Source organism: Glycine max, chromosome 20, assembly GCF_000004515.6.
Source record: "Glycine max cultivar Williams 82 chromosome 20, Glycine_max_v4.0, whole genome shotgun sequence".
In the NCBI taxonomy this organism is placed as follows: Eukaryota; Viridiplantae; Streptophyta; class Magnoliopsida; order Fabales; family Fabaceae; genus Glycine; species Glycine max.
In genome coordinates, this window is record NC_038256.2 from 20,845,028 (window position 1) to 20,854,115 (window position 9,088).

Sequence of the window (9,088 nt, forward strand, 5' to 3'; positions counted from 1 at the left end):
TAACCATTTATTTAAGCCATTTTCTCGCCTAATAAATAATAAAATGAAATTCCACCGATCATTTGAGTTGTAATATCGTTTAAACTCTGTTAAAATAAAATCCAACCGATCTTTCACGCCGTAACCACGTTTAAACCCAAAAGAGGCAAAATAATAATAAAATAATCAAAGTATCTTTGAATAAAATAATAAAAAAATCAATTGAACGTTTTTCTTTGGGATTTTCCTTAATTGAATTGACTAATAACCAAAGTGAAACTAAGGCTAAAATCAACTCACAAATCAAGCTTTGTCCATAAAAATCACTTAAAAACCGTTTTAAGGTCCAACGCCTTAAACGGTCCTCCTTGTCGCTACTTTCAAAAAAAAAAAAAAACAAGAGATCAGTAATGGTCCAACACCTTAATGTTCCTTTCCTTTCAAAAGAATCGAAAGATTGTTTAAATGGTCAAACGCCTTAAAAATGACTTTTGTTTGGTAAAAACATATCTCGCAAAAAAGGGATAAAAATAACTTAACCAACGTTCAGTTCTCAAAGAACTACGTAGGTCTGATTTCCTTATCAGAATTGAGGAATACGTAGGAGCAAGGGAAACACCCTTGTCGACCACAAAAAGATAAGAAAATACAAAAAAACATAAAAAAAGCATAAAAACCCAAAAGGACATAAAAAAGGGAAAATAAAACATTTTAAAGGCATATTTCCACACTTGATTAAAGGTTGTCGTCCCTTGTGACGGACTCGTAGGGTGCTAATACCTTCCCCGTGCTTAAAAACAACTCCCGAACCTTTCACACTTAAAGTTCGTAGACCACACCTTTTTTGTTTTTTCTGACGTTTTCCTCAAATAAACATTGGTGGCGACTCCGCGCATTTTCCTCCCATGGAAGACGCACCCGCGAGCCTCGCGTCACGCTCCCGCCGAAGGGTAGGTTGCGACAAATTGCGATGAGGAAATCAGACCTACGCTATTCTTTGAGAACTAAACATCGGTTAAGTTGTTTTTATCATTTTTTGCAAGATATATTTTAATTGAACAAAGGTCATTTAAGGCATTGGACCATTAAACGATGTCTTGATTTTGAAAGGAGAGAAATGTAAGGCATTGGACCATTAACGATCTCTTGGTTGCGAAAAGGGGTGGTCGGCAAAAGTGGGGCTTTTGCTCCTACGTATCCTTGATTTGTGGTGAAGGACTCAGACCTACGTAGTTCTTGCAGAAGCGATAAAGTTATGTATTGATTTTTTGCTTTGAATGGTCCATTTTAACCAATAAATGCAAAAGAGTACCGTTGATCGAGGTCGTACCCGAATCAAATAAACATGAAAATGCAGTAACTAGGAAGTGATCCTAGGTCGTTTCCCAACGAGCAGTGACAAGCCAAATGTTCATAATATACTTGCAGTAACAGTAACGAGGGGGGGGGGGGGGGTTTGGTTGTTTGGTAATTAAAGAGCAGACAAATAAAATGGAATATGAAACTACTAATATTAAAAACGGGTTGTTTCCTCTGATTCAGAAGCCACTCTCTTATCCTGGGTTATGGAGAATTCGTCCCTAACAGTCAACCACTTAATCCAACCCTATTTCAATTTACTAAGCGAAAATCAACTTAGGGTTTTCAATACGTGATTAGGCACCACATACACCAGTTAGCCCTTCGTCCATTAAGCATGAACGCAAGTTAGGCTCAGAGGCAATTAATCGAACACGAAGCATGCACTGATTAATATTCACGAAATTGGGATAACTGGTGAAGGGAAAACTGCCAGGAAACCACATTACAAACGAAACCTCAAAGAGAGTTGGGCTTCGTCCTCAAAAGGAAACAACACCAGAAAATCTAGCCTTCCATGGATTCAAACAGAGAACGCAATTGAAACATGAAGCAGAAACGTAAACAAACAGAAATGTAAAATGGAACAGAAACGTAAATGAGAGTAGAAGAAGAAACAAGAACGAAATTGTAATTAGAAGCAGAAAACGTAAAATTGCATTACGAACTCAGAAACGTCAAAACGGAAAAACGAAAACCCTAAAACCAAGCTCTGAATAATGAATAGCATAACAGAATAGAATGCCCTGCACGAATCCCAAGGCAGCTATTTAAAAAGAGTCACTCAAAGTCACTGGGCCCTATTACAATACTCTGGCCCAAAACGAAATAAACACTGAACAACATAAAATAAAATTGCGAAATTTCCTAATTAGAAATTAACTAAGGTAAGCGCTTCTTTATTTGCCCTCTTCAAGTCCACAACCAAAATCCGGATTAAGCCCAATGTTTCATTAATTCATGAAATTAGATTAAAAACATCAAATTAGCTAAATGAGCCCAAATAATAAAACTGCCTAATTAATTGACAATTAAGACCAATCAATAATTAAAATGGTGCAAAAAGGGTTTAGGAAATAGAAGAAAATGATGGCACATCAACCGTTTAAGGCGTTGGACCTTAAAACTGTTTCAAGTGATTTTTGCGGACAAAGCTTGATTTGTGAGTTGATTTTAGCCTTAGTTTCACTTTGATTATTAGTCAATTCATTCAAGGAAACTTCCAAAGAAAAACATTCGATTGATTTTCTTTGATTATTTTATTCAAAGATATTTCAATTATTTTATTATTATTTTGCCTTTTTTTGGGTTTAACCGTGGTTACAGTGTGAACGATCGGTTATATTTTATTTTAACGGTGATTAAACAAGATTACAACACAAATGATGGGTTGAAATTCATTTTATCATTCATTAGGTGAGAAACAGCTCAAATAAAAAGAGTACGTAAAATAAACATAATGAAAATAAAAGTACACAAAACAAGTATGGACCACTAAGGGTGCATAGCATGAATTGAAAGATTCGATTTTGGGAACTTACCAGTTGAAGACCGAAGAATGAAGAAGAACGAATGAAGAACGATGAAGAATCTCCACGAAATCGCTTACGGAAACGTTTCAAAAGCGTTACGAAAGCACCTCGGCTTGGATTTTTTCCACGAAAACAATTTTTCTCACTAATTTCGAGGGATTTCTAAATACGAAAAGGGCTGAACATTTTTGCTCTGCCCTCTTTCCCCTATTTATAGGAGAAAAGAGGGAGGTGGTTGCCGCCCAGCTTGCCCAGGCGAGTAGGGTGGCTTCCACCAGAAGGCACCGACTTCTTTTGGAACCCTCAGGAAGGCCCAAGTTTACCTAGTTCCTATTTGCACCTCCTTTTTCACTAAGTGCACCCCCTCTTGGTGTTTTTTTATTGATTTCTTTCCGAAACGTTGCGAAACTTTACGGATTATGCAACGATGCTTGTTTTTCCTTCCGGAATGTTGCGAAACTTTATGGATTACGCAACGATGCTTGTTTTTCCTTTCGAAATGTTGTGAAACTTTACGGATTACGCAATGATGCTTGTTTTTCCTTCTGGAATATTGCGAAACTTCTGGGATTACACAATGATGCTTGTTTTTCCTTCTGGAATGTTGCGAAACTTTATGAATTACACAACGATGGGTGTTAAACATTTTGAGGTGGTCAAGTGAAGGTCGCATGCCAACAAATAATGGTCCCCGGACGAAATTAGGGTATGACAGTTGTCCCTCTTTACTTATCATTTATTGGAGATAAAAGGGAAGTAAAGATAAGGCACTAATTTTGTTCGAGCGGAACATCATTCGGCCAATCAATATCCCAACTAGCGGAACCTGTCATTCAGAAAGAATAATAAAAAAAAGCATCAGGAGGGTCTACAAAACTTCCATGCCTTGAAAGCGATAAAATGGGATAACCATGACATTTCCACATGCTATCAAACTCGATTGTCCCTGCCTAGCAGAGAAGAATCTTGCGTGTTGTCAGACTTGAATGTCTCTGGATGATGAAAGTAAAACCTACAAAGATTTTGAAATTAATCAGAATCGAACAACTAACATCACCCCGATATCATCGAACTCCTTTGCCTTGGTTGACGAAAGGTACAGATAACCATAAAGTATCTCCACATGTCATCGGACTCGCCATCTCTGAATGACAAAGGTGCAAAAGACGACACGGGTAAGGATTAATAGAAATGTGCGAATAACCATAAGGTACCCCCGCATGTCATCGCACTCGCCATCTCTGGATGACAAAAGGTGTAGAAGACGACGTTAGTCTCTGCGTGTCAACGGGCTTGCTCGCCTCTGGTTGACAAAAGGTGAAGATGACGATGTTAGTCTCTGCGTGTCAACGGGCTCGCTTGCCCTTGGTTGACAAAAGGTGTGGATAACCATAAGGTACTGATATGAACCTTCATTGCACGAGGGATGACTTAGGATCGTCTAGGATTAAACCTTGATGGACAATTCGGAAATTGATTAAGAAAAAGGATGGGAAATTGGCAAGATTCAAGGGTTGGGCAGTGGCTAATTTCCTGGGTCTTAATAAGGTGGATCTTGGCATAAAATGGATGAATGGGATGGTAAAAACATAGGTTAAGTGGTGGCGGAACAGAAATATAGAAATGGTTATAACTCAAGCTACAGGGCTCAAAATGAGGTGAAAGGTCTCGTTTTTAGTTTCAATTTAGGCTTATGAATCACTTAATTTGAACAAGTAAAACGAGAGTTATGGTCACGAGATAATTCTGGGCAGAATTGGACTTTCTAGAAATTGTGGTTTGAAGGAACAAGGTTGAAGATGAAATGGTGGAAGGAAAGAATCACTCTTTCCAGCGAGGGCAACACACAAAGGATGTGAAAGACCTTTGATATAGTCAAAGTGTTCTTAAATCACGCAAGAACTTAGGAGAATCACGCTCACTAAGATAAAAGAGATAAACTCTAATTTTTCTGAATAAAACTCAGCTTGTGTTTATTGATTAAATGGTTCAGCTTATATAGAAGCTTTGCATCAGATTTTAGTAATGATTCACTGACCTAGAATTAAAAGAACTTAATGCCATTAACCTATGGAATTAAAAGAACTTAATGGCTGAGTGTAATTGAAATTGTGGCAACCAAAAGTCACCTCCAACAGCCGTCAAGTCAGCCACCATTTGGTCTCCCAAAAGGCTGAGGCCTACGTTGCCAATTGGGCCCTTATTACAACTTGAACTAAAACTAAATAAAGCCCTTTTAGTTGATTAACCCAAAACATATTTATGGTCAGCCAACTTTACAAGGATTGGGCCATTATTTAGACAAACTAAACACTATAAAATTGAGACAAAGTGGTGCCATTTAGTCCTCCTCCATTTGAGCCATGATACAACTCACAACCTTGGACTTTTCTCCTTGAAACTTCGGCTTGTATTCAAATAGTATGGACAACACTTGTTGAAGAGCTTCCTTGGCTTTCCTTGCTCTAGCCCTTGTCATAGGTCCTCCAAGTCCTTCAAGTGGATCCTTGCCCTTGCCCTTGGTGAAAAAAACTATTTCGTGCAGGGGGTGTTCGCCCAAGCGAGCTAACCCTGTGCATTTTTTTTTTGCGAAGAAAATACGTGTTCTCTATGGGCCGGTGCTCGTTTACTCGAAGCCCCTAGGATAGGTTAGGCATATCCGATCATCACCTTAGAGAAATAACAATAATAACAGGCAGAAATTTAAAGGAAACTAGGCTGCCTCCCAGTAGTGCTTCTAGTTTGTCCGGAGCTGGACGCGGGATGACGATCTACTGATCACGGGCCTAGCGTCTACTCATACCCGTTCCTGAGCACCTAAAAGCAGGAAATGACATTGCGTAGCAAAATGTGACTACGCTACCACTTACCTCGGTTCATCTCTGTCTTGGATTTGGCGCGGTATTTGACCATCGCTTAAAGCGATCTTGTCCCTGTCTTTCAATTCACAAGATAAGATAAAAAAATATGCATGTGCATGCGTATGCATGAGCAGTGTCAAACGCAATAATTCTTTAGCAAAAGCTTATCGTGTTCAATTTTAATTGAGCGCTTTGGGGCATCCCCATGGATTGAACGAAAAGGCTCGGGTCATTTAAGAGACTAGGCATCTTTTAAGGCACAAAACGAGGATCAGAACAACGAATCACCAATCTCACGTTCTTTAAAAGATGGCGAAAAAAATACAGAGGACAAGAATCCCTGGGGGAAACCACAGAAAATAAAACATGCAGCGACTTCCTTAATTGCGACAAGTCTTAAGCGTAGTATCGCTTGACGATGTCAGAGTTTACGGGTGAAGGTAGTTCCTCGTCATCCATGTTGGTGAGCACAAGGGCCCCTCCGGAGAAAGCCTTTTTACGACGAAATGCCCTTCGTAGTTCGGGGCCCACTTTCCCCTATTGTCTTTTAGGGCTTAGGAGACTTTCTTCAGTACCAGGTCCCCTTCGCTGAACCTGCACGAGTGTACCTTTTTGTCAAAAGCATTCTTCACCCATTTCTGGTACAAACGCCCGTGGCTCATAGCGGTCAGACGCTTGCCTTCTATGGATTGAGCTGATCGAAATGTGCTTGGGCCCACTCCGACTCCTTCAATTTGGACTCTGCCAAGATTCTTAATGATGGGACTTCCACCTTAAACAGTTGCACGACCTCCATTTCGTATACCAACGAGAACGGCGTTGCCCCGGTTGAAGTGCGCACCGAGGTTCGGTAACCATGTAACGTGAAAGGGAGCATCTTGTGCCAGTCCTTGTATGACACAGTCATCTTCTGGATAATCTTCTTGATATTCTTGTTGGCTGCCTCCACCACTCTGTTCATCTTGGGCCTGTAGGGTATAGAATTGTGGTGTTGGATCTTAAATTCCTCGCAAATTTCCCCCATCATTTTGTTATTCAAGTTGGTGCTGTTGTCTGTGATAATCTTCCTCGGCAAACCATACCGGCAAATAATCTCCCTCTTGATGAACCTGACCACCACACTCCTCGTGACGCTAGCCAATTCCTTGATATAAGTCTGGTAGGGTATTAGTTTGTGATCCCTAGTCTCCTATTCTCCTCTTAGCTGGTGAATTACCAGCGCCGAGTCTCCGTACACCTTGAGTAGCTTGACGTTGAAGTCAATTGCTGCCTGGACGCCCAAGGCGTATGCTTCGTAATCAGCCATGTTATTGGTGCAGTCGAATCCAAGCCTGGCCGTGAAAGGTATGCATTGATTGTCCAGAAAGACCAATGCTGCCCCAATGCCATGGCCCAAAATGTTTGACGCCTCATCGAACCACATGATCCACTTGTCCCTGTCCTTGTCTAGCTTCTCTTCAAATGAGGCCATGATGTCCTTATCTGGGAACTCGGGATGCATGGGTTGATAATCATTGAGAGGCTGCTGAGCCAAACAGTCCGCCATGGCGGTCTCCTTTATCGCCTTTTGGGTGACGTAGACTTTGTCGAACTCGAATAGCAAAACCTGCCACCGAGCGATTCGCCCCGTGAGAGCAGGCTTCTCAGAGATGTACTTGACCGGGTCCACCTTGGATACCAACCAAGTGGTATGGCTTAGATGTCATAGACGGTGGGTCACCCAAACCAAAGCGCAACATGTCATTTCCAGCAGGGAGTAGTTCATCTCACAGGCCGTGAACTTCTTACTTAAGTAGTAGACGACTCACTCTCTTTTTCTGGACTCGTCATGCTGCCCAAGCATGCACCCCATTGACTCGTCCAAAACCGTCATGTACAAGATGAGAGGTCTCCTGGCCACCGGCGGCATAAGCACGGGAGGGTTCATGAGGCGTTGCTTGATTTTTCCAAACGCTTCTTGACAGTCCTCGTCCCAGTGGACAGACTGGTTCTTGCATAAGAGCTTGAACAACTGCTCACAGGTAGCTGTGAGCTGCGATATGAATCTGGCAATGTAGTTTAAATGCCCCAGGAAACCTCGAACCTGCTTCTCGGTACGCGGTTCTGGCATCTCAAGGATGGCTTTTACCTTTTCGGGGTCCACCTCTATTCCTTTCTGACTTACGATGAAACCCAGCAATTTTCCTGACTTGACCCCGAATGTGCACTTAGCGGGGTTCAACCTCAATTCATAGTTCCTAAGCCTTTTGAACAACCTCCACAAGTTGACGAGGTGTTCCTCCTCAGTCTTAGACTTGGCGATCATGTCGTCTATGATGGAAGCTTGCTTGTGGGGCTTCTATGGAGGCTGGATCTTTGAGCTTCAATGGGGTCCTTTAATGGTGATTTTCCACCATGGAGATGCAGCGGAAGACAAAGGAAAATAGGTGAGAGGAGGCGCCATCCATTAAGGAATAAGCCATGGAAGAAGGAGCTTCACCACCAAGATGAGCCTTGGATAAGAAGCTTGGAGAGGATGCTTCAATGGAGGAAAAGAAAGAAGGAGAGAAAGAGAGAGGGGGGAGCACGAAATTGAAGGAATAAAAGAGGTATAGAAGTGGAACTTTGAAGTATGTCTCACAAGACTCTCATTCATCAAAGTTACAACAAGTGTTACACATGCTTCTATTTATAGACTAGGTAGCTTCCTTGAGAAGCTTTCTTGAGAAAACTTCCTTGAGAAGCTTCTTTGAGAAGACTTCCTTGAGAAGCTAGAGCTTAGCTACACGCACCCCTCTCATAACTAAGCTCACCTCCTTGAGAAGCTTCCTTAAGAAGATTCCTAAAGAAGCTAAAGCTTAGCTACACATACCTCTCTAATAGCTAAGCTCACCTCCTTGAGATGAGAAGCTAGAGCTTAGCTACACACCCCCTATAATAGCTAAGCTCACCCCCATGAGAAAAAACATGAAAATAACAAAACAAAGTCCTTATTACAAAGACAACTCAAAATGCCCCGAAATACAAGGCTAAAACCCTATACTACTAGAATGGCCAAAATACAAGGATAAAACCTATTCTAATATTTACAAAGATAAGCGGGCTCATACTTAGCCCATGGGCTCGAAATCTACCCTAAGGCTCATGAGAACCCTAGGGCCTTTCCTTGGATCTCTAGCCTAATCTACTTGGAGTCTTCTAGCCAATGCCCTTGCGGGGTAGGATTGCATCATTCCCTCCACCTTGGAAAGGATTTGACCTCAAATCCCGAGGTTCTTCATACTCTGGGCTCCTTCCCTCAACACCTGTAAAAAGAACAAAAACACATGTATTAGTGGTGTTTGGTATGTTGAAGTAAGGTAAGGTCTGAAAACCCAT